Genomic DNA, 27,439 nt, shown 5'->3' with positions numbered 1-27,439 from the left:
CGCAGTACATACATCGCAGGTTTTGAAACGTTTGCCTGAAGCTTAAGCCCGCAATAAAAGATGACTTGTAAGCGTAATCCCCTGACGTTTAGAGAAGACTATGCGAAGAGGTGTGTCACCTAAGCATAGACAAAATGTAATTAATAAATATGCATGCTTCCTACGTTGATTGGTTAATAATAATTTCAGCACATTGCAATTCATTAGTACAGCGTCCAAAACATTCACTTTCTTTGTTCATTGGAGTCAGCTCTGTTTTGAGAGGCCCAAGTTCTTCATCTCCCTCTTCTGCCCCATTCAGTTGCAAAACTGCAACGCCAGTTCTCATCTCGTCTCCTTGAAGCTGTGGGAAGAGAAAAACCAAAGGTTAATAAACATTTTAAATGTGAAGAATTTATATGTCTGCCCAACCATAAACCTGTCGGTAACGTAAGACGAATGGAATGGCTCGTACGCGTACCTCTGTAAGCAGTGGCTTATACCCCAATAAGCAAGCAAAAAATGCAATGGCTCTTACTGCCGTGAGGTAGAGGCGACAAGTGATCAGCAAACTGAAGCGAACAGTGCATACATTCATTGAAATCACCCATACGACACACAGCACACCATACGTCTCAATAAAGGATATGCTCAAAACAAGCATCCGGATGATCATTAAAGCATTGCATATCCGCCTCAACAGTTGTAGTGGTGGTTTTGCAACACCTTCACTTCCGCTTTCGCAGTTTTATAACGACCGATAAGGGTTGATAAGCGTCTGATCAAGTCCGATAAGGGTGATAACTATCGATAAGCGTTGATAAGGCTCAGATGTAGTCCGATAACGCTGATAATGACCGATAAAGTTTGATAACATTGATAACGACACCACGCTGCGTGTAGATGGGCAATTACCACAGTACTTATGCATACTTAGACAACTTAGCGGGGTTTCAGCGTGCACGTCTTGCGAAATTCTCATCCATTTTCTTATTATTCTTAAGCAACTAAATTCGTGGCCACAGGTGTAGACACAAGCTATTCAAAACTCAAAGTCCTTCCGAACAGAAATGCGAAAACAAAATATGCGAAATGATATCTGTCGAGACGCACACTTCAAAGCCAAAGAGACGGAATATTTTTATAATTGTATACAACCTTTGCGGACGCACAACATATTGTCCTATCACCTGCGCAGTTGCTATGACGTTTCTCTGTTAAGCATAACGTTGCGGGTTCGATCTCGGCCACGAAGGCCGCACTTTTGTGGATGCGGAATGCAAAAACAATCGCGGACCGTGATTTCGCAGCACAATAATCAATCCAAAGGGCACAAATCATCTGTGGAGTTTCGGCACGTTAAAGCCCATATGTTAAATTTATCTCTTGTGTAAACAGTCACGGCTCGCTTCATAAATACGTACTGATTAAACGATTTTAACACGGTAGCCATTAAGGAGCTCGTGTCGCAGAAAAGCCGGCGTCGGTGGCGTTGTGACACGAAAATCCTCATTGGTCAATATGGTCATAATGCTTACGAGTCACGTCGGGTCGTTCTATGAACGCCAAATGTGCTGTTTAAGCGAATGCATGATAACCTGTGTCGGGGGAGGGAAGAGTATACCCGCGGTGGGGCCGCCTAGCATTCCGCCACGTGGTAACGCGATAGTTTTGCATTAAGGCTCGTCTGTCTACAGTAGCGGAAGTTTTCCACCCGTCGCAGAATCCGCCGGGTGGCGCTGCGAACCTGACGTCATCGATCGTATGGGTAGAGTGCATACCCCGCTGCGGGGCCGCCGCTAGACCGCCGGCAGGGACATGTTTGCGATGGATGCGGTGCTGTCTACTGGTAGGGGGCACTGAGTCATCATCTCGGTGAAAGTCTATACCTCGGCGTATACATAAATGACGGACAGACTTACTCAAGCACCCACCAAGATAATATGAAAATAAAGGGGAAGCAATCATGCAGCAATATTGTAACATTGCACACATTGGAGGTATAATAAATACAGTTAAAACGCAATATAGCAAAACCCGATTTTACGAAGTTCCCGATCTAACAAAGAAATTTCCGTTCCCCGGCACGTAGCCATGGGGTTGAAGATTTTCATCAAACCGAATTAAGCACACTAATGGCCGCAATACCCGATTTAACAAAGTTTTACCTGAAATAAACGAGCAAGAAAAGCAGTGATTTGTTTCTCACTTTGACACAGGCGGATTTTTTTTTTCGAGCGTGCGGGAAACATCTAGGCGTGCAAGTCACCGTGTGTGCCACCGCGTCTTTGCAAATCCGCAGCCTCTCATAGCGTCACTGACCGTCAACCTGGTCAGCATCGCTCATCGCAGATCGCAAAAGCAATACGGGCCGCCCTCGCGGCCTTTTCACACGCGCAGGGGAGGGGGGGGGGGGGGGCTTAGTGGCAAATACAATACCTTGGCAGCTTTTGGGTGTTGTTCCGTTACAGTATTAGATTTCCAACGACCAAAAAATTTCTGTGTCGATTTTACAACCTCACCGATTTAACGAAATATATTATTCGAGCATGGCCATCACTGCGTTAAATCGTGTTGCAATTGTATGAGAGGGTTGCGTGGAATCTGGAAATGCGTAATGGTGCCAGCGCTAACGTTAGCAAATGCTATTCTAGGTTTGAAATCAGATATCTTGTTGAGGCGGGAAGCTAACCAAAGATCGGTAGGCTGGTTGACTTAGGGAGCCCCCGACAAAACCACAAATGCGGCAGTGTAGGGCACCATAGGTTGGGCCTCGTTTGCAGTCACAGAAGCGCCAAGCAAAATTAGTTTTGAAGAAAGTCTCAGGAACATGTATCAAAACGAAACGGCGGCTAAAGTGCACAAGTATCTGCACCTGCAAAGCGTGGAAGAAATGGAGGAAAAGGTCAAGAAAGTGGGCAACCAGTATAGGATAATTGTAACTGTAAATAGACAAGCAGCAGTCATCAGAAAGTAAGTGAGCGAAACAGGGACAGGGTATTAGATGGAAAGAATGGAAAAAAGAAGGACCATGGAGATTTACAAGAATGAGAAGAAATAAATTGGAAGGGAAAAGCTGTACAATAACACGAAGAGAAGCGCCTTGCTAATTGAGGCTCGAGCTGGTTGCCCAAGGACAAAAATATACCGGAGCTAATCTTAGCAACTAGATGAGGCATGTGTATGCTGCAGCAAAAGTACGGAAACCACTCAGCATATCCTAATGGAATGCGAAGGAATTCACCCAAGGAGCTCCGTAGGAAAAGTACGCCTTCCAGAAGCACTTTGATTTAAAGTGGACTGAAGCATCAACTGGTCAGCAGTTGAGATAAGCAAGAAGCGTAGAGTATCGGTCAAAAAAAAAAGCAGGGAAGAGGTTGATACGACCAGATCCGTTAGAGGTAGCGGTACAAGGTAGATAGATAAGTATTCTTTCTTTTTTCTGAGGAAGAGAAAAAAAGACTGAAGAGATGTATACAGTGAAAAAACCACCCCGTTTCAAAAGGGACGCCAATAAATCACCATGCTCATCGTCGTTCTCCTTCAAGTGCCGGTAGCGCATCTGCCACTGCTCATGCTCGACGACGGGCTCTGCCACGTGCGCCTGAAGCCGAGAAGGCGGAGAGGAAGGCTAGGAGTGCGGCAGAAGCGGGCCGAAGATTCGGAATACCGTACGAAAGAGGCAGAGACTAAGTGACACAAGCGGGCCGAACATCCCGAGTTTCCTGCAGGGGACACCGAAGTGAAGCGTCAGAGGCTGACTTCAGACGCCGAACTACGTGCCTGTGAAGCCGAAATGAGGAGACCGCAGCGACATAACGATCCGGATATGCGAACCAGGCAGGCCAAAGCCATGTGACTCAGAGGGTGAGCCAAGGCGGATAAACGAGCACGGGAGAGACTCAGCGAGAATGTGACGGCGACTAGCATGGCCTGAGGTGTCATGAGAAGGAGCTGATTCTGTGGCTAAAGAGCATGAGAATAAAATCAGAAGGCGATCCGAACAGAACCCGATAAAGCTATCAGATTCTACGGCTAAAGGCGAAATTAGGCGTCCTCCAATATTTTAGCGCATTTTTGTGCTAATGTTGGGGGTATTATATTTGTAGTATAGGGAAAAATTATGCACCAGCTTTCTGTTTTCAATTCTCTTGATGACCCGCTTCCTTGCAGAGTCCCTGGAGCAACAAAACTATGAGAAAATCACACGTCTCACTTCATCATCGTACGAAGTGCGTTTTGCATTTTTCTCGGCCGCTCTGACCTGCCACTGTGCTGCGTTAGTGTGTGATTGTCTGAGCGTCGTTGTAATGTTAGCTGTTGGGGCAGAAATTTCTCAATTTCTCACTCCGGTTACGAGACCTACTAACACGTACGTTACAATAATGACTTATCATAGTCATTTCTGACATTCGACGGTAGTATACGCGAGAGTAAGAGAAGTAGGTTTGGTAAGTTAGTTATTATTAGAGCTGATCCAACAGTCATTTATGCTCTCAAAATGGGTGTCAGTTGAAGAAATACAGAATCACTAACAATAAAGGTACAGGCGAATCGAATAAACCATGAAATTTGGGGGCATAGAAGGCACACCGCCAAAGCAAGACACATGCCAATCGAAACTGTCGGAAGATGGTTTCGTTTTGCAGTGCACACAGACATGCTGTTAGTAATCATGAAATGTGGAAAGTGCACCTGGAAACGTCGAGGGTTAAGCAAAGATGACAAGTTTAGGATTGCTAATGTTGTTATTATTAGAAATTTGCGTGTGACTTCTACACTGTGCCTGTTTTTAATCTCATATATTTGTGGTCCCCTGAAACGGCGGAGCTTCGTTTAAATTGCATTTTGTTGAGCTTTGCATTCCTAAACAAACGGAGTGGTAATGGTTCTGTTTATGCTTGTAAATGTAACATGTGCCAACTCTTAATAAAATTGCCAGGCGGCATGTTTCTCTGCCTGCCTTGTGTAATATTAACACTCAGCAGAAAGTCGACACGCTTATTTCGGATGTCGCTTACCTTAAATGTCCTGCGCAGAAATCTGAACCGCTTCCAGAAATTCAAAAATACTGGGCTAGTAAAACGCATATTTGCCCTTGCCTCTTGACAACCACCTGAAATATAGCGGAGCCCAGTAGTTATGCACTGCATTAGCAAGTGTTGCTGCTTCTAAGTAAAGTGTTAACACTGCCAAATACATAAATTCTTCACAATCACTTTACCCAGAGGATTAGCATCATCATCTAAGTATTCACCACATTTGTAAGCACGGAGTATGTTGTACGCTTTGTTCTAAGCTTATTGAACAACACGGTGACGCCACAAAGCATGCAAAAGAGTGATAAACGCTTTCTCAATTCCCACATTTCATTAGTTAACGATTGTTTCCTTAGCCTTAATTGTGATTGTCACATCTGTAAAGTGTACTTCAGTATAATTGGAGTGGGAGTTCAGAGGCAAGCTATCTAACAGATAAATGGTGATCGTTAAGCTAAACTCGCTTTGAGAAAATAATTTGATACATTTCCTTCACACAAATAAATGTTTGCAAGTAATTTCAAATCTGTGGCTTGCATTCTAAATTTTTCGCCGCACTTGAGCGCGGGAGATTGATACGCGTCATGAACTCACCAGTCACAAGACTGAGAGCAGTTCCCAAGAACATCGTCATCAGGGCCCCGATGAAGGATATCCAGTAAAAGGACACCAGGTACAGCCGGAACACACTCGAACTGCAATTAGCGTAAATACTATTCAGAAATTAAGAAAGGAAGAGCGCCAGCTAGTACACATTTCTCACCAAACACTGCAAAACAATGGATAAAAGAACAGATGCATGTTCTACACTCAACATTTCTTAATTGCTTGTTTCAGGTAATAATTCAGTATATTAGGACCACACAGTAGGAGAGTTAAATTGTATAATGGTAAAATCCGAAAGTGGCGGTAAGAGGAAGGAAAAAGAAAGAAGTCCATGAGCGGAGTGCTGCGCGTACGCAGAAATCTTATTCAAACCCACGCAGGATATTCTCATATGCAAAAGCGAAAATGAATTTTTAAAAACAAAACTGAACAATACAGACCACCACGCAGAGAAAAGGCAATTAAAACATGCATGAGAGACTGCCGCATTGCGCATGCGGATTGCGATTCATCTCTTACAGTATCCCGGAGGGTTAATGATTCTTGTCTGACGCACGAACCTTTGTTCTTTGTTATATAAAAAGGCGCTTTTTCTTTTGCGATAGAAATTATACGAACTATGCAACTAAATTTTTGCCGTTGTCATGATGTTACGCATAAGATTAGATGCGATCAGATCGAAGTCCTCATGCCGCATGCAGTGTATGAGAGGGAAAGCGTGCGAGGGTGAGTAGAAAAGGTCTGGTGCGCACCGTCACCTCGCCAGCCAAAAATTGGAGCACACCTCATCAAGAGTACCCTAAGATGAAAGGTGATTGCGCGTTAACGTAATCAAGCATGCGGTAGTGGGGGCAGATGAGCGCGAGTCTCTTCCGCAAGCCCGCTTTGTTGCTGTACATGGCGCCTCTGCGCACATACGTGGCCCGCGCGCCCTAACTTGGAGGTAAGCTGCAGCGTGTGCAAAGGTTGCGGGAGCCAAGATTGCTAGTTGGTCCATGTGCTCTGTCGTCTCAAGTGTTTTGCGCTACACATTGCCTAATTAGGAGTTTATAAGAGGCCTTGAAGCGTGAGCCAACAAGAAGCATCCACTACCGGCGGCCGGCGCTCTTCATCACACCTGTGTTGCGACAGCGAGTAATCGTGGTCGTGGAATGAGATCTATTCATGTTTGCCTGTGCACGCGTACAACCCTGCTTGTTAACTTCCTTAAAAATTGTTAACTTAGTGTTTGGATAAACGATGAGCTTTGATGGTAGCTCACCGTTAACATCGTTCGGATAAACGATGAGATATTACAGATAAACAATAAGCCTTACTTTCTGTAGTGGTGTAATACTTCGTGATCACTATCAGTGCTTTGGGTTTCGTACAAAACTGCGCCTTTTATTATCAGAAGAAAAAGAAGCGTGCGTCAGTCAGGAATCTTTACACTTACATAATACTTAATCTGCTCACATTCCGAAAACGCATTACAAGTTGCATTGCAGTAGCATTATCTCCGCATTGATGTTTAGATGTTTTCACCACTGTGTCTATTTTAACACGAAAGTGTTTTAGGCCGGGGTCCACCAAGACTTCACTGACGTATTTCCGTCACGGAAATACGTCACACGAACATACACGAACATAATACAAAGAAAGAAACCAGAAGAAAAAGTTCCACAAACATGCAAAATTTGGAAATCGAACCCACGACCTCTCGGTCCGCGACGATAGATCGCCGAGCGTTTAACCAATTGCGCCACAAACGCATTTGCAGAGAGCTACACAGACGCGCCTTATATATCTAACACTCCTCCGTGTATCCGCGCTCTTGCTCGGGGCGGTGCCGCCGCCTACGAGCAGAAAAGAGAAGTACTGCATTATGACACTAACGCGCACCGACAGTGAACGCTTCGGTGGTCTCAGCACTACGACGCCTCGATGCCAGCATTCGAAGGGACGCTGGCATCAAGAAGCACTACCAACGCCACCTAGGCGGCGTTCACCGTACTCAGCACAGCGGAGCGTGGCCTCCGCAATTAGCTCTGAAAATGTTTCTGAAGTTGATCGCGGAGGCTGCAATTACGACGCGCTGTACGCGCTGATTTGACTCGGTGACGATTCAGTTACGTGCTTTGTCTTGCGCGTTGTATTAGTGTGTCAGTTACGTGCTTCGTCTTTCGCGTTGTGCTAGCGTGTGCAGCGTAGTGCAGCTTCCATATGCACGACGGTTGCTCATGGTCATCGACGTTGGTAGTCGTGATGGAGGAGACGTGCCACCAGGCGTCAGCGTGGGTGCATCAACGCCTAAGGGCGCTTTAGCCACAAAACAGCAATAGACATTATATATCAATGTGCAATAAACATTACACTACTTCTGTGAAGACACGTTTCACTTTCGTGTTCTATACCGATTCCTATATAAGAGGGATCAACCACATTTTTTTTGAGCTGGGCTGACCCAGAGCACTTCTACGTTTCACTGTGGGCGGTGGTACATCTAGCGCGAAATAAATCATGCGTACCTATAGATAATGCTTTAAAAACGAACCTCTTGTCTCGTTGCTGGTCTATTCCAGAGAGAGGCTCCTCCGTCCAGCTACTTGTGTTTGTAGCTAGCGGGCAACGGTCGAGTGTTCTAGGAAGGTACGGAGGTGGCGCTATATCCGATAGGCTCCTTCCTATAGCGTGCCAGAGGAGGAATACGCAGACGAGCAGTGTCGCGCAGCCCGCGCCCTGAAAAATAATACAGTTTTTGTGTGCTAAACGCACATTCTTCCAATCAAGATCCCATTAAGGATGTATGGGTGCTATGAATCAATCGAATGTTCAGTTTAAATCCGCTGACAGCAAAAAAGTGACATTGACGGTTCAATTCGTGAACGCTGTTTAGGCACAGCACCGCGGCGTCGAAGCAAACGCAGAACGGGCGTGAAGGTGGTCACGGACGCTACATTGATCTAGACGGGGCAACGCCTCGTGTGCCACAGGGAAAGCGCATACTGTAGACATGCGAAGTGACCCCGCGAAAATGCACCGCGACGTCGAAGCACAAAATGAAAGGGCACGAACGCGTTGACTCTCTTCTCCCCGGGCTCCTCTCCTCTTATGTTTAGATTTTGATGATGATGATTTATTGACATCCCCTTTGAATTGGAGCGGTGACAAATAGACGTCTAGCCTGCTTGATTTAATCATCTATGCAGTACATGCTTCTTATTCTAGAATTTTTGTATACACCTACTTATTCTACTTTCTCTTCCTAAAAACTTCTCTTGAACCGTTATCCATGCCTATATTGGATTCAGTCCTATCAATCTCTTGCCTGCTTTTATTGCGACAGCATTTATATGGACACTCCAAGCGCATTTCTGCCGTCGCCGTGGTCGTCGCGTGAGGTTCTGTATAAAGTACAAACAAGGTACCATCGTCGCCGCTCGCCGTACGCTGTATGTGCGAGTGAAACCTTGCGAGGGTCAGCCAAGTGATCGCGGTTCAAACTCACGCGCGCGAGGGAGGAAGGCGGGCGGAAGCGCGCCGTCATCGTCGCCCGCGAGGCACAGGGGGGGGGGGGGGGGGGAGGCGAGGGAGAGGAGTGGGGCGTTCTAATCCGGCGGTTGCTGCTTACGGCGCGGCAGTGGAGGGGGGCGCCATATCTTGAAAGCAATCTGGACAAAGTGCATCCGCCGAGTACCGGTAGCTTCGTATAGGCTGTACTTTGCACGTTAGTTCCCGTTGAAGCCACAGACAGCACGAATGTCAATTCGCTCACTGCTGCTGCCGCATTTGGTCACTCCAGTGTTTCGACAGCGAGTTTCCGTGGTCATCGAGCGAGATGTGTTCATATGTTCCTTTACACGCGTGACACCGTGCTTGTTAATTTAGACAGTAAGCGAATGCTTACAAGTTATTGCGGCCGACAAAACTACTATCGTTAGTTCCCATAGATGCCTGCTAATTTGCTATCGCAATCGATGCTTTGCCTTTCGGGCGGAACTGCGACATTTTCTTTTTTCCCACCAATACTCTAAACGTATCTTGCTTATCTCGACTGCGGACCTTGTTGATGCTTCTTTTCACTTTAGGTCAAAATGCTGCTGGAACATGTAGACTATTCTGCGGGTCTCGCTGGCTGAATAGCTTTGCATTTCATGAGGATTTTAATTAAGGCACTCAAACCCACGACCTTTGGCGGGCGAAAACAAGTAATAGGAAATAAATATACATTCGAAAGAGAATGTCAAGTAATTTAATGAATGTATCGTGAGCGCTCAGGTTCCCCCTTCACCCTCTTTAGCGTATGCTAAAGTGACTGTCAAATGATTTTCAATTAAACATATCCCAAAAAATTTAATGAGAATTGGCCGCTAAGATGACTCCATCAATACACCGAGTTTCATTTACTTTTCGTAACTAGGGAGTTCTCAGTGTAGTTGTAAAAGTTGTAGAATTCCCATCTGCTGTTAATACATGGGCTTCAACAGGAGGGAAACGGACACCCTCATGTTTGTCTCCTAGCATAAAACTCTATTTCTTTCAAGTTTCTAAGCTTGAATTCCAAGCTTTCTAAATTTCTAAGCTAATTAACTACGAAGTATGCTCAATCACAAATTACAAACAAACGTGTTTTGTTTCGTGCACACCTTTGGAATTCCCTCCGGTCAATCGTGTTTTGTTTAGAACACTCGTTTGGCTTTGCTGGCCAACCACGTTCACATCATGGATTGGGGGCGAATTTGGGAGCACAACGACAGCTTCGCTGGCGTTTCACCTTCACAGAATAGATTGGCCCCCAATTATTTTTTTAAAACCCGGAACACGCTTTTGGCACTTCATTCATTTGTGGCCTTGCCTTCCTGGTGTAGTATTTCAGGAAACCGTCAAAAACAATGGATAGATATCTCATCTAGAAAAACACACCGTCCAACGGGAATGACGAAAGGATACGCAATCCACCAGGTATGGGACCTTCAACGTCCGCTTCGGAGCCTACAGAGGTTGGCCTTAGCGGCACAACCTGCACATCTGCCACTGTAACCACTGCCACCGTTGCCAATTGTTGGTGAGGATCCAGTCCCTAACCTTGAAGCACAACTGGCACTACATTACCAACCAGCTTAGAAAAATGCGTACAAATAGTTTTGGCATGACGAGTCGGTGAACAAGGTATTTTGTGAGACCTGTTGCGCTGCTTGTGAGATGAATATTTTTCTTCGAAATACTTCCGGTGATAAGGACTCTCACTGGACATTTTTGCAAAATGAGTTTTCTAACAGGAAGAAAGCTCTTGTCAGATTCACAAGTCATGAGACCTCGAATCTACACCATGTGGCGATGATCGGAACCCCAGCTTTGAAAAGAGGGTTGTGGGGGGTGTAGCAACTGCTTGTGTAATTGGGCAGCAAAAGGAAACGGATAACGCAAGGAAAACGCTCATAGCGACATTATCTTCGTTGCAGTACTTAGCATGCAAGGGATTCTCGGTATGTGGTCGTCATAACGGCAGAAAGTAAGACAGCTTCTGGAACTTTACGCCAATGACATTCCAGAACTGCAATCATGGCGTTCTCGAGCCAAGTATAGGTGGCTCTCGCACGGCATTTTAAACGAAATGTTGAAAATTGTGGATCATGATGTTCTTTGGTCACTCACAAATGAGGTTCGTGAAGCGGGCCACTATGCCGTGATCATGGATGAGACAGTGGATGTATCGGCCAAGTAGCAAGTGTCCACCTGCTTTCTTATTGTGAAGTGCAGTGACAGACAGTGCACCGACGGACTGCGGACTCGTCTCCGATGGTTCCCGGCGCATCAAGGCTGCTACTTCGGGAGCACCTCCCCAAACCGCAATGAGACGGCGAACGCCGCTGCGCGAGGTCTTACTCGCCGCGTGGTGGCACCAGCGTCCCTCGTCTTAGCGGAGGGAGTAGCCACCGACGATGAAGACAACGAAGAAGAAGCCGAACTGGTAAGGAGCTACGCGGACGTGCTGGAATGGTACCGGAGCGCACGTCGCTCCATGCCGGACCCACATCCGCAGCTCACCAGAGAACAGGCGGTACTCTACAGACAGCTGCTGCAAACGAACTCGGTGCTCACGCCTGCGTTCGCGCGCTTCATATGCCCCGACGTCTACGAGAGCGCAAAGTGTAGTGTGTGTAACAGTGCGACCGCCACGCTAACTCACGTGTTGTGGGATTGTAAACTGAATCCAGAGGAGGCAGCGGCCTACCCAGGCAGACTGCCAACGGACATTGCCAGTGCCGTAACGGCTCAGGACTCAGAGCAACAACTACAGGCGGTCCAGCGGATCGAGACAGCTCTCGCTCGCCAAACGCGCAGGGACGCACCCGACGGGACCCAGGGGCGACAGCCTCGTGGAGAACGTTGGGTCCCCCGGCGTAAGCGTCGAGACGCAACTTGATGACTGCACATATATAGTCGGGTAGCAAGAGGGCCCTGCGTGGCACCCTGCTACCTCCGCCGGTGCTTTAATAAAGTTCATTTCTCTCTCTCTCTCTCTTATTGTACAAAAGAACTTCGGAACACCAGAGCTGTTCCGTGGATTTAGTAACACTGCGGACACCAGAGCGCCCAGTCTTCTTGCCCTTCTAAAGGACGTTCTCTACCGTTTTACTCTTTGCATTGACAGTTGCCGTGGGCAACGTTACGACGGCGCTGCAAATTTAAGAGGACTGCACAGTGGGCTACAAGCCCTCATAAAACAGGAGGAGCCATGAGCACTGTACGTACACTGTCTTGCGCACATACTTAACCTTGGTGTAGCAGGACATGAGTCAGATAGTGGAAATGTGTCACGATTTCTTGCGCATGATATCAGAAATGATAAAATTTGTCATGTGCTCCTCAAAGCGCCTAGATATGGTAAAGGCATTTCAGAAAAATGAGAGCGTAAACTTGTACAAGTATTGTCCCATGAAGTGGACGCTAAAGGCCACTTCTTCAAAGTCGATTATTCAGAATTTTATACTTGATCTTGTTCCTTCATGGCCTAGCATCAGAAGAACGTAACGACCCTGAAGCCAAAGCCAGTGGATTTTTGCAAGCGATGTCGAAATTTAACGTAACGTTCATCCCCAAGCTCCTGACACTCGCGTTTTTGGCTTTTAGAAATAGTAAGTACTGCGTTGAAGAAAACAGCACTGAGATTTGATCGAGCAGAAAAACTGGCGAAGACCATGAGAGAGAGTCTTAGCGGACGTAAGAAGGCAGGATTATGCCGATTTTGGAAAGAGACATACGCGGAGACGCGTGAATGGGAAATAAATCTTAAAGAGACAGTAGCTCATGCACCAAGGCAAAGGAAGACTCAACGACTTGGCCAATCCCTCCGTGTAGGTATGTGGCACTACCAACTAGGCTCTACATCAACATCTATACTCCACGACGGTATAACGACAGATTGTACCTCACGTATTTCCTTCGACTGAGTACATGTACCGCCCGCGGTTCAACTAGGTATTGGACACAGTAGATTACTCGCTGTATCACAGGTATCCACCAGAAATGTGGCAGCACATGACAGAGATTCAGCAGTTTTTGGTTGGGAATGGTGACAGCCTGTGCCTGTTGAAGTTCTACTGGCAAGATCGTGAGTCTGAACGACCCGACGTTCACCGTAGTATGCTCAGAAACATAGCAAGGCAGCACAATATACCATTGAAAGCCTTTCAGGATGCTGTAGAGATACTTTCGGGCGATAACTGTGAGCAGCTGCGAAATCTTTTGCCCGAGGTGGCTAAGCTTGGCAGAACCGCTTGAACTATCCCAGTCACGTGGTGCACATCTGAGAGATCGTTTTCATGCCACCGTCGCGTCTAAACGTACCTGCGGTCAACAATGGGACAAGCGTGGTTAAAATACCTAGCAGTTCTCCATGGGCCCAAAGAGGTCGCTCGCAACATAAATCTCAGTGACATCGCGGACGAGTATATTCAGAGATCAAATGTTCCTACGAACATATTCTCGATTTTGCGGTTGCCTTTGTTTAAAGGGACAGTGAACTTCATTACAGTATTATGCGCCAGGTTTATGCAAGCTGTCACAGCCCCGAACCTTATTTTATCCCCTCCCATACACTCTGCACTTTGCTGCTTCGTTATTACCACCTCTTGCCTTTGAGTACCACAAATCAGCACCGAGTTTTCAGAAATATCCCCTGCATGGCCATGTCCGTACAGCCCCAATGTATCGCCCTTGAATAAATGCGTCGGCGGCCCTTGAAGGAGGCGCTACGTGGTCGTCGGCTCATATCATAAGGCGAAACTAGAAAACGGTGAAGGCGTTCTTTCGTGATTAACCAAACACCTTCTTTACTAATGCGATACAGAAGCTACATTATTTGCGGGTTACGAGAAGTGTATTATTATGAATGGGCACACATTGAAAATGGATAAATGTAGACCTTCCTCCTGTGTGGAAATAATATTTGATGCGAAAATTGGTATCGCCTTTTTGTTCGCCCTCTAAGTGCTTTTACACGCGGCATTTATTTTTAAGAACAGTTCCACAGAAGCACGTAGCATGGCTACAGGAAACACGACATGTCTTTGAAAAGTGTACTTCAACATCGAAACTGCGACCACTAGCGCAACAAAGCACAACATGACAAGTTAGGCTGACTGCGATGCATTATTTTCACAGTCGTAATGTTAATGTCAGGAACAGAAACAGTGCGGTCAAAAATGTTTCCGCACTACATTAACTTATGCGTATAGTTTTTGTTTTTTTCAAAGGAACAGTCTACATTTCTGAGTGCAGCAAAGCGGCTAAATAACCTAAACTCTGCAACATGACGGAAATGATACCTTATTGTAGTAAGGAATAAAGATTGTTATCACGCGAAATAACTGAGAGAAGGATTAAAAAACTGGTGAAATAAACTATAACTTAACACCCGCCTAAACAGGAGTGGTCTCCATTACCATGGGACTCACATTTTTCGTGGTGTATGCAGGCAGTTTTCCTATCATCATCATCGTCATCATGATCATCAGCCCGTATTTTATGTCCACTGCAGGACGAAGGCCTCTCCTGTGATCTCCAATTACCCCTGTCTTCCTATACTTATCTCATTTACCGCAAGTTGGGTTCAGTGGCACCTCACATTTTAATTTATCATTACCCAATAATACGTCTGGTACTGAACCGTGTTCAAATATAACAGTGCTTGTATTCAAATCAATTCGGGCGATTTTCTTGCAAAATATGCAAGGAGCCTCATAGCAAGCGCACACAAAGCGCGAATCCAAGGTGTAGGTTACAGAGATCCCGTGCTCACCGTGCTTTCTTCATTCTATATTCAGAGAGTTCGTGCACCAGATCACTCTGCAGCCTGTATCTCTGCCGATGGGAATAGCCACATAATTATATGAATGGAATGCGCTGTGGTTCAGTTTTATATATATATATATATATATATATATATATATATATATATATATATATATTGCACCAACACTTGAGAGCAATGTACACCCATCGCATCAACTCAATCAAGCTTACAGAGTAACTTTACTGTGAGATGTGTATCCAGTCGCTCACACATTGTTTGGAGAAACATTACAAAACAGAAAGATAATCAACATTTAGAAAACATAAAATAATGCCAAACCTTTGCGTTGACCCAAGGCGACGACAGGGCCAGGAGGAAGAGCCCAGTAAATGGCCCCGCCACGGAACAATAAAACGACATGAACAGCTGTCCATGAAGGCACAGAAAAGAAGAGAAACGATCAGGAGATATGCAGCATAGACAAACAAAAATTATGCAGGTTAAACGTACATCCTGGAATATATGCATTGTGAAGCTTCTGTGAAGCGATTAAACAATTGCTACCAAACTATCCAGTGCGTCCGGCAGCGATGTTTCGCAGCATATCGATTACATTGCGACCCGGGAAATAGACAGTTTTAGAATAGCGTTTAGAACCAAACGGAAACGCATAACATGCGTACAGACATAGCGCGGTCCTCATTCCGGATTTTCCGAACGTTATCGGGTGCCTGTGGTTTATGTTCGCAATGATAGTGTACGTTATTTGACGGGTTTAATATTCGTAATGTTTGCGGACGCTAATAAAAAAAAGGTCACAGTCCTGCGTGACACACGCACACAGTCGCAGAGTAAACGGGAGGAGCGGCTCAGTAGGAGATAAATTTTCGGCAGCACGCACTAGAGAATCTTAGCGGCGAACTCTCTATGATTTGTTTTCACGAGAAAAAACTGAACTGTCAAGTTGAGGTTTCTGATTCTCTCTGCACTGCGTTCTACGGAGCCCGACGGTGCATGGTTACAACCGCGCGCTTCTTCAGCAGCGGTTTGTACCATGCTAGGAGGCCCCATAACCTGTACTCAAGAGTAAACCCAGGTATTGATACTACGCGGCGCACACGTCGCATCCCTTGACACGTGGCACGATACAATGCTGCTGATAACAATGATTAACCCATTGAAACGGGGCCTTGACAAACAGTGACCTATAGCTTGCTTCAGTTACATGGGTATGCTATCCATAATTTTCATTCTAGCATTTTTACAGCGAAGCTATTGAGGGCGAGGTTCTTCGGGATTGTGTCCGCGTGTAGAAAAAAACTATCACCATCAGCATTTGCTTTGGCTCCATGTGCGTGGCGGTTTCCGGCAAGTTGTGTCTTAACACAGGTGTTGAAAGGGATGACGGATGGCCCATTGTTATACCCCTCGCCACCGCCGATGCCTCTTTCACAAGTGTCGCGATACTCGGCGTCGGCACGTCCCGCCAATCGTTGTGCCCCGTTGTCTCGTGATGTAGAGAACGCGCAAGTGCTCTTAACAGTAGTCGCTATGGGACAGACGCTCGTTTAACCACATCTTCTAGGATCCTGCCGATGCCGTTCAGTGTGCCGCGGCTATGAACGCTGTGGCTCATAGGCTAGTCTATGACGGTAGGGTGGACTTGGCGCGGCAAACGCGCTACTTGGCCATGGCGCCGGGCGAAAACAAGACGCCGGTGTCCTTGCTATTTCACGAACACGCCGAGGACGCTCAATATAGTCAATAATGATAATATTTAAATTCACTATAGCTATATCCACCATAGAAGACCCACCATAGTCCCAGCTTCGCTGGCTTCTATCTTCATATTAGTGGAAGGGTTTGGGATTTTTTGTATACATCTCTAAACTTTTTTTTCTTTTTCGCAAAACTTCTCTATCTACCTTGTACCGCTTCCTATGCAACATTTACATGGGGTACCACCTGGTACAACTACATGCAACTGCAGTCCAAAGTATGCAAGTACAGACGCTATGGGACACGAATATCACATCGTGTGATTCCTCTCGTGCGAGGACTCGTGTGTAGGACATGGGTTCGCAGCAGCTTGCAAGCGCTGCCGAAACGTGCTGCTTATGATGATGATGACGTATTGGCATCGCCTTTGGAACGCGGCAGTGATTAATAGACAACTAGCCTTATTGATTTTATCAGGCCTGCTATAAAAGCTATTCATTCTAGCGTGTATGTATACATCTGCTTAATATTTTCTTCCTCGAGACTTATCCACCTTATAAAGGAACTAGCTTGCAGGCGTAAACCTGTTGCATTAAGGACACCTAGGTACTGCTTATTGTTGCACTGCGTAAATTTCTGAAGAACCGGAAAATAGCCATCTGAAGTGTTATGTTAGTACAGCAGGGCTGTATATGGGCCAATTCGTTATTAAGTACACGTATTTCTTCATTCATGGGAAGCGGTTTCTTTTTCATGTCCTCCCTTTAGTTCGCCAAGGAGACAGATATTGACAATATATAATGTAGATGGAATACCCTGCGACCTTACAATTCTTGCCGATTTCTATTATGTTTGGCGCGCCTGTATGGTTGGCTTCCACAGCAGTGTAGATAGAAGAGTAGCTGATAGGTATTTTTGATCTGATAGAGAATCCCTGCTTCTCTGGTTCGAGCCTGTGAAATCAAGTCTGACGAATGAACGTACGTACCCGTGCTGCGGTGCCAAGGTAAGGTACAGCAATTGCGCACAAGGTCATTATAGTGCCACTTGTGAAAGCTGAAACGGGAGTTTGTATGCATGTCTGAGCAAGATTTCACGTTCAGATTTCATTATTAGGTGCGTCAAAATACTGACGGTACAATCACGGTACATTACGCCGTTTACAGTTTAGACATCTAAAAATGAGGCATTTGAGACAACATTTGAACTTTTCACTAGCCAAGCTTCATAACAGGAACGAATATGAAAATTTGCACCGTACTCGCCTACTTTTGAAAACCGAGAACAATAAATGTGAATATATCGCCACAATGCGCTCAATACATGGGATCAAAGTTTAGTAGTTACCGTTTCAGTGAACAACACTTGGGCGCATGTTGTATATTCAAATTTTTTATCAGCGAGCGGAACAGCAGAGAGACCCAGCCCCTGTATAATCCTCATCACACCAAGGTTCACCACCCTGGTATTCCAATTCTCACTGCATTTCGCAGAGGAAAAATAGTCTAAAGCTGATGTAAGCTTCATAAAAGCTTAAAGATGACCTTTTCAAGCACGATACAGTTTGTGTTTTCGCCAGTTACAAGAATATGTACTAAACATCTGCTGCTATATTCATTGGTGTGTCTGTTTTTACTTTCCCACTTTGTGAAAAAATGACATACGGAATAATGGTAAATAGTAGAAACATAATTCGACGACACAAAATCGATGCCATTTTTCTTGGACCTGGTGATAGGGAAAAGTTTGTTGCAAAACGTGTTGCCTGGATAGCGTGTTCACATTGTTTTATAGAGCATTCCCATAACTGTTCTGGCGGAAGTAATGTGAAGTAGTCTGTCCGCTGCTGCCATCACCGTTGGTAAGAAATAGTTCTCTCTTATCTCCACTTTTATATTTTCATTTATTTGCGAAAGCCGTTGCAGAAAGGCAAACGTATTGAAAGGTCTGGAACTCTAGTTAGCCTGAGCATCGGTGACTGAAAACTGTCGCAGTTTTGACCGGAAGGTGAAGCATCGACTGCGGCAGCAAATTAGTGGAAAGCTATACGAAGCAAGTCTTATCGGTCGTATAAACTTGCAAACATGGGCATACTAACTAAATTAAAAAGTATGGTGTCACGCTGACTCGATGACCGCGAAAACTCGCTGTCAAATCACTGGAGTGAGGAAGCCCTGCAGCAAATTAAGCGCGTTGACTTTTTTGCGGCCTCTCGCATCAACGCGAACTAAACCGAGAAAACACAGCGCGAGGCGGACACTCTTCCCGTCGCATATGGCGTACAAGATACAGCGGCCCGGGCGCGAGCGCGCGCCCACCTGGAGTACAACGCGCCCTCTCTCTTCCTTCCCCCCGAGCCTTCCGCGCGACAGAAGATGGCGCTGTTCCTTCCCGCTTTCCTCCCTTTCGTGCGCGAGATTGAGCTGCGAGAGCTGACTCACCCTCGGACGTTTTCACTCGCACATACAGCTTACGGCGCGCGGCGATGATTTCATCATCCTTGGACTTTATACGGAACCTGAAGGCGATTACAGAATTGCGCCTGAAGTGTCCATATAATTGCTAACGTGATGAAATACAATGCCTAAGCTTTTGATATATAATAAGCTTTTTACGATAGACATAACAGGAGTAGGCGTTTTCTCCGACAACTGCTAGTCTCCTAACTACTAACCCCATTGAGGCACAAAATAAATATACCAGCCAGATTTTATTGAACTGGTGTACCCAATGGTGCTTTCAAACTTTAACTGCATTGCGAAAGTTCGATTATTTGCGCTTTCACAGTTTAAACAGTACGATTGTGCGCTTTGTAAAGCACGCTGGGCCTTTGAGCAAGACGTGATGCCGGTTCTGAAAGGTAGGCACAGTTAGCAACTCCCTAAAGCACTACATGGTAAGATTAAACTTGGAATGGTCAGAATAAACTTTAGACTCAGCCGCTTTAGCCTTCACATAATAAAAGTCACATTTTGATGGGCATTATCTGTGTTTGGAAGATGTTTTTACAATTCAGTTGTGTGACATTTTATATCGGCATCTAAGCTCGCAGAACTTTGGTGTTGCTTTCCCTGGCTCAAGGGGTGCGAATCTAATATTTAATAAAAGTGAACCCCTGATATTTTACGACGCATGCAATCGCACAAAAGGGGAGCCTTCAGCCCCTCCTTTAATAGTGGTTGACATATTTAACATAACGATGGCTCTCTTTTGCGATGAAAGTAGGTTTTTGCATTATTAGCAGATTACTGATAATAATTCTATTTTGCAGATTACTTGCTGATGTTTTTTGTTAGCCGCTTCTGAAGTATCATGAGACGGGGCCGAACGCTTCATTGGAATTGAGTTGCATAATCTTAGCGCTTATATTCTGGCAGTAGACAATCGCATTTACACCGTCCTCGCCTTTATTTTTTTTTATTTCTTCCACGTTAGAATTTCTAATAACGTTGTGTATAAATATTTCTGTTGAGAAACCTTCTCTACACAATTAAATTGCTAGTTATTATGAAAATTCCATAAAACCTTCCTTGCTATTTATTAAATTTGAGCATGCTAATTTGAGCATGCTATTAAATTTTACCATGCTAATTATTGTCGGCGGCTAGAGAGAAACTAAAGGAAAGAAAACACCAACGTTTATGCGATCATACTGCCTGATCATTTTTAAGCAGTACAATATGACAATCAGTTGGTAAAAAAAAAAACAAATGTGCCTTGAGAAAAACAGCTAATACTTTTAGCTCACACATAGGCCCAGAGCACTTAAAGAAGTACAATTGCATTCATTTTCAAATGATGCTAATAAAATGCAGTGTATATGCAATGTCATGCGTTCACCAATTACGCCGTTTCTTTAAAAGAATCGCAGTTTCGCCCGAAAGGCGAAGCATCGATTGCGACAGCAAAATATGAGACAGCTATACGAACTAAGGATTGTAGTTTTATCAATTGTATAAACTTTTAAACATTCGCTTACTAACAAAATTAACAAACATGCGGTCACGCGCGCACAATCAAACATTCACACATCTCCCTCGATGACCGCGGAAACTTGCTGTCAAAACGCTGGAGTGAGGAAGCGCGTGAGATTGAGCCGCCATCGTCAGCTCACGCTCCAACGCTTTCGCTCGCAAAACAATTTTGCTGTGCTTTCAAAAGTACACTGGGCGAATATTATATCCAAAAAGCAATACATATACCTAGCAGACGCATTACGATGAGAGCCTTCTGTTCGCTTATCTTCACGTAAGGTGTGACCACATCGATGTAAAATATCGCTGCGTGGGAGTTCACAATGGATGATACCGTGCTGCGAAGGAAGAAAATATATATTAGGAACTTTTGCGATCAGTTATTGTTTGAGTAAAGTGGGAACGAGACAAGGTCGCAAATTTATTTGCAGGCCTTGTACCCTTCATATCTACAGACCGGTAAATAAATGGGCTAGTGGACCCATTTTAAACGAGATCAGGATAGTTCCAATGTTTTCAACACGTGTATAAGCTCCTTTTTTCTTAAAAGAAACGGAGCCTATCCGTCGCCTTCAAGAATTACGCTGACAATTTCCAGATGTTTGTTTTTCTTAGATAAAGGGTACGATGACAAAACACAAAACCAGATGCCTAACCAACAACAATGCTAAATATTCTCCCAACAAGTTGTAAATGGAAAGGTTTCGCATTCCCAATGAACTTGGAAAATTCAGACTGTCGCAAACATTTTCTTTTCTTTTATGCAAGCAGATATACAAAGACGGAAGACCAAAGCCAATAACAGAGTTCCTCTTTGAAGTTACATATCATATTTAAGTAATCGTACATTGCGAATCATTTATGCTGTCATAGGAGCAGGAAAGACACGGGTATAATTTATATTTTACATAGAGATAGTTGTCATAAACACTCATGGTAGATAACATGGTGCGAGTAAATTATTGTAAACCTAGCACTAAAGTTGACACTGACGTTAAGTACTAACGATAACGGTATCAGATTTGCCAAGAGTAAATATGATAAAGCACTGTTTATGAATTCCGCCACAGCATCCACATGAAATTCTCATGCAGATACACCGATGCCTTTCCTCACCATAGATTAAATTAGCGCCATGTAAGAAACAGACCTGAGGTTATTACAGTTTTCACATTGTTGCGGGCGAACCTAAATTCACGATATTCGGCATGGTTAATGCGAAAGGCCTATTTCGTAACCATGCATGCATAATTTTCACATTAGGCTTTATTACTTTTCTTTAATATGTGCGTCCGTAGAAAAGAGCAATGTGAACCTGCTTCTTTTCAGCGCACTCCAAAGCATTTGTGGTTCTTACCTTGTTGACGCTCCCACCAGTCCAGCCAAGAATAGCCCTCTGAGCATCGGCATGTCGGCGAGATGTCTCACCATATAATAAGGAATAATCTGATGAAGGTACGCAAAGTTAGCGAGAGATCGATATATGAGCATAGTTTTGGCTACGTGCGTAAGTATGGCGGATGAGGCACATTACCCGGGCAACACCACGCTCCAAAATAATATCTTGATTTTCGAAAAAAAAAAAAACAGCGGCAACAGCGATAACGTACCATTCATATCCTGCTGATGGTGCTACCATTTGCTATAGTAGGCCCTCTTAGGTACTTATGCCCGTCTTTCTAACATTAAGAAAGTAAGAATTTTAAATTGTGTTTTGGCGATTCTTGCAAATGTAAGGCTCGGTATGGTAATGTTGCAGCATGCAGTCGATGAACTTAGCATAGGTTTCGCATGAATTGTCATTTTGTATAAGGCGTCTTGAGGTAGGTGTGACAGGATGGTAGCCGATGCCATCTCATGTGTAAATGAAGCCGATGTTGCCCTTTATGCCGTGCATGCATTGGACAGTGTACTAGGATCAGACAAGCGAACAAAAATGGTAATGAGATACTTTCCTCTGGATCTGGATCAAAAGTGCCCTATAAGAGTTGTGAGGGTACGAATAAATTTAGGGTGGTTGTGCAGACTATATTCTTGACCTACGGTTACCTGCAACTTCGCTGCTTTCCGTCCAAACATGCTCTAGTCACGTTACGTAAAAAATATGGCACACTAATAATAAAATCTCTTTAAGAGTTTATGATACTGAATATATTTATTCTTACTTTGCTTAAGGAACATATATGTGGGGAACTTTTTATACATACGCACCTGAATTTACTTTTTCTGGTTTCAGATGCGCTCTGATTTTTTACACAACGAGCAGTTTAAAAGAAAGAAAAAAATATTCTAATATCATATTTGTGAGCCCGCTTGAGAGAGCGCTGGCAGCCCTGAATCGGTTATGCAAAAGAACTACTAAACGTTACTGCAAGCTTAAGCGGCCTCCGCTGATGGTAAGGAAGCAGGATCATCGCTTCTATACATTGGTTTTCTCGAAATACAGCTTTGAAGGTATTTGTCACCCTTTTGTAGCACGGCCAATGTGCTCTGACGCTACCACCCGAATATCCTTTAATGAAAAAAGAGCAATACAAAAAATCTGCGAACATCACTGAAGCTTGCAAAGCCACTAGGCTGAGCCACAGGAGCACGTGTGTCTCGAAATTTTTAAGCAACTCCAGCGTGCATACGGGTTTGCCTCTTCGATCAGGAATATTTTAGCTTTAAAATAATAAATATACTTTTTTGACTAAGGACTGCGTAAGGCTAGTTGGAATTGCTGAATAAAGTACAGTGCTGCCGTATTGAGAGAGAGACACAACATCAACAAGAGCACAACCATTCAGTTGCTTTTATCAACGCATCGATTAGAAAAAAATACAATTAGGCAAATGATAAACTGAGCCGAAGCGCCATTGCACAAGGAACAAGGCGCCAATTTTTATTATACTGTGCCTACTTCTTGACCCATTGGCGTTTCACAGAACGGTATCACATCTCTAAAAAATGGGAATTGAATTTCTCTTGTCGATTCGTTGCACTATGATGATTGAATGCAACAACACTTTAATACTCATTCAGCCAGCATAACGAGATTTGAATTAAACTTCTGTTGTGGGTTACTGAATAAGTTTTCTCTTTATGACGTCATATTGATTCCTCGTTTATTTTTATGCACAGCGTGTAACATGGAACGAAGCAATTTAACTGGATTCGGGGGTTTGAGGTGACAAAACCGCGATTAAGTTGCGAGGAACGTCGTAGTTTGGGACTCCGGAATAATTTTGAACACCAGGGGATCGTTAACGTGCCTCCATTTCACGGGACACGAGTGTTGCATTTCGGCCGCGTCGAAATGTGGCCTCCGCCGCCTTGATTTGATCCCACGACCCCGTGATTAGCAGCGCAACAGCATAGCCACTAAGAGCTACCGTGGAGAGCATGGAATGAAGCAAGCTAGGCGCAGTGGCTGAATGTCGTTGCCATGAGAGGCCGAATTTTCATATTTTTCTTTAGAGGCCGTGGTCCCCAGTGGTGTGGAGCAGAAAAGTGCGGATGCACGCCAGCCTTGTTCACACCCTTCCCCGGAATTTGTGTGCACTAGGATGTCTGACACAAAACGACGTATAACACCCACCTCACCTCCCTCCCACTCGGTGAAGCGCAAGTCCCTGCCACATCACCTTATGAAAACCAAATTCTTGTCTACCCCACTGACTGTTCCAACCCAACCCAACCCAACCCACCACTCCCACGCTCAAGCGCTTTCAATTGTGCATGTGGGTAAACGCAGTTAGATTTCTGTTTCATCCGTATTTCTATTCCGTAGCTGAATTACCCACGTTTGCACAGTTTTTGCCATCACGAGAGCTACACCATTAGCAAACCTCCAGACCTATCTGAATGCTGCAGATGCAGAAGTAGACTGAGGGTCAACTGATGAATTGTTGTTTGAATTTGTGTTTCGAATATTTAGGAGCGTCTATGCACTGATCTCAAGGTTACCTGACAACGTGTTTTACGTGGCATAACAAGCTGCAACACAGATACGGAGCTTGCTGAAAGGTGACCTCGTGGAAATTTCCACTATAACTTCCTGGCGAAAAAAGCAAGTGTCGAATGGCGAGCCGGACAGCGTTCACAAAAATGGGCTCACATGTTACTACGCATTCGCCCGAACATGATTGAATAGAGGGCTGGTAGCAAGCCAGCCGGCCAGTTGCTTGTGCGTTTCTTAGGAATTTTATATTTTGTAATGTACATCATTTTATTTGGCGATTGGTGTGTACACAATGCATGGTTCCATAGCCAAAGGCTAGTTCGGGGACGAAATACAAAAGTATACTTGAAATAGATTTGAATATGTATTTCATAAATATATTCAACTTCGGCCTCTGTCATTCTATAAATGGCATCCAAGTACACGCAACAGCACCGAACCACCCTATGTAACAAGTGCTGAATTCGAAGGCCGTGCTTTTCCTGACTGCATGTGAGAAAATGCATTGCGGGAGCCGAAATCAGGCCTCAGATATTGGAAACCATCTGTCGCGATCTTGAAGGCCAAGCCTGAGCATGTCTTTTAATAATAAAATATTTTGTCACCGCAGCCAACAGTCATTTGCACCAGACCTTATTTTATTGTATTATTCTTTTGTGCATAGCATACAGTTCTCCAAAAAATACTCTAGTTTTAATCAAAATAGCTCCTTAACTGCTACACAACACCTATTCATATCGAAATAGTGAATAGGTAACATTGCCGTTCTCTTTCATTATTTGGCAGTTGATTTTTTGCCACGTAGCACATTTTTGTGGTCAGCTCTATAGGCACGTGGGGAGGGGATTGCTTGTTAGCGTTTGGCCGCGTGTATGTGTGCTTCGCGATGAGAAACAATCTGTTAAGAGGATAGAAGACGAAAAGTAGGCTGCATCTATGTCCCGTCCGCACTTCGGCTGAGGCGGAGGTATGCGACCAACTGCGGCGTGGAAGCATGCATGGAGGAAGGAGCGCCATGCCAGTACTCCCATTGATACTTCGGCGAGCACTTCAGCTGCTCTCCCAGTTGAACGTTGATTCACGCGTGGTGCACTGCGATGGCACGAAAACAGTTTATTTATTGCTTGTAACGTGTTGAACACGCTTTTATTCAAGAGCTGATGCACTTTTTTCTCTGTGGATTAAGGTGTGGGACGTGTCGTCTATCTAACGGCCTGGTAAATTCAACGGGTTTGCAAACTGACCAAGTTGGTCATGGTGAAACCCCCTAAAAATTTACCTGCATCAAACTACTTAAAACAGGGATGCCTGCTTTTCCTGTATTCTCATTCTCGTCCCTATCAGCCGAGGTAGCTGTTCGTCGCGTCGCGTTCAGTCACGTTCCTCAGCTTCAGGTCGCCAACAGGTACGATCGACAGCCGCATTTCGATGTGGGCGAAATGCAAGAAAGCTAGTGTACTTGTACTTAGGTACACGCTGAATAAGACCCGATAGATTTATTTTTGCAAGTTAATGTTCTTTCCCATTGTCAGCGTTGGCAGTATGAGCCATGATGCCATAGCTGTAACTATTGATCTTGGATTCCTCGTCCGTCTTTTTTTCTTGCATCATCACAAAATTGTATCGCAGAAGCGTCGTAAAAGGTACCGTAGTTTATATGCGCGGGTCATCAAACAATAAAGGCTGGCTAATGAGTCCTGAATTGAATGCTGCCGATGTGTCACGCCTCTGTTACAACTGCAAAAAAATAAATGCTTAAAGCGAATGAGATCGACGCCGCCAGTTAGTCCTAGCTCTGAATATTTTTTTCATGTCGCAAAAGTATTTCTGTGAAATTATGTGTTTAGTTAATTAATGACTTGAAGACCAATGTGTTACTCAGAAAGCCGTTGGGTATGATATCAAAACAATAAGGAAGAGGGGCGAGTCATACGATCAGCTATATTTTATGAATGTGCAGAACTGCGAACATTTCAGGACTGTTGGTTTTACTTTGCCCAATAGTGTAACAAGGGGATTGAAGAATCCGTTTGAAAGAATTACATCTGTTGGTTCAATGGAATTGAATTTATTACAGTTTCATTATATTTTTCTGTTCTTTGGCAAACAGAGGCATGATTGTAAGTAATCTTGTTGAGGCACTTCGAAATTTCGACCTGGTATCTTAAAATGCTCTGTGACTGCATTCGTAAGGTTTTGGCTGTGTCAGTATATTCTCAACATAATCTAACATTCAACGTCCCTGGCGTTCATGTTTGGCAATATATTGTTTGCGAGAGAACGAGCATTTTGTCATATAAATGACAGTAAAGCAGATAAAGCAGTATTGAATTTCTACCCATCGGGGTAGCTCAGTAGTTACGGCGTTACGCTCCTGAGCTCGACGTCGGGGCTTTGATTCCGGCCGCAGCGATCACATTCCGATCTAGGCGGAATACGAAAATACTCGCCTGCCGTGCGTTTGGTGCACATGAACGGACCCCAGGGAGTCAAATTTAATGCGGAGCGCTCATTTATTTATTTATTTATTTATTTATTTATTTATTTATTTATTTATTTATTTATTTATTTATTTATTTATTTATTTCACATAACCTCAAGTGCCAAGGCATTATAGAGGGGAGTGGGATACATGCGAATAACAACAATGATTACTACGGATTTATATAAAGCAAGCGACATGTGCAGTGCACGGAATCATTAAGAAATCAAATAACAAGAATACTATGATATACTACAGCCTGCCTCACAATCATGTCGAGTTTTCTATATAATTTTTTTTATTTATGCGCGTAATTCATTGCAGCGAGTTCCATTTTTATCATTCTGAAGTGGATTCGATGAGATGAGTTCACCTTAATATCTCAGCCAGAAGTTCAATTCATTCCAGTCAAGAAGTACA

The sequence above is a fragment of the Dermacentor silvarum genome, chromosome 9 (assembly GCF_013339745.2).
Source record: "Dermacentor silvarum isolate Dsil-2018 chromosome 9, BIME_Dsil_1.4, whole genome shotgun sequence".
NCBI classification, from domain to species: domain Eukaryota; kingdom Metazoa; phylum Arthropoda; class Arachnida; order Ixodida; family Ixodidae; genus Dermacentor; species Dermacentor silvarum.
This window is presented reverse-complemented; position numbering follows the sequence as displayed.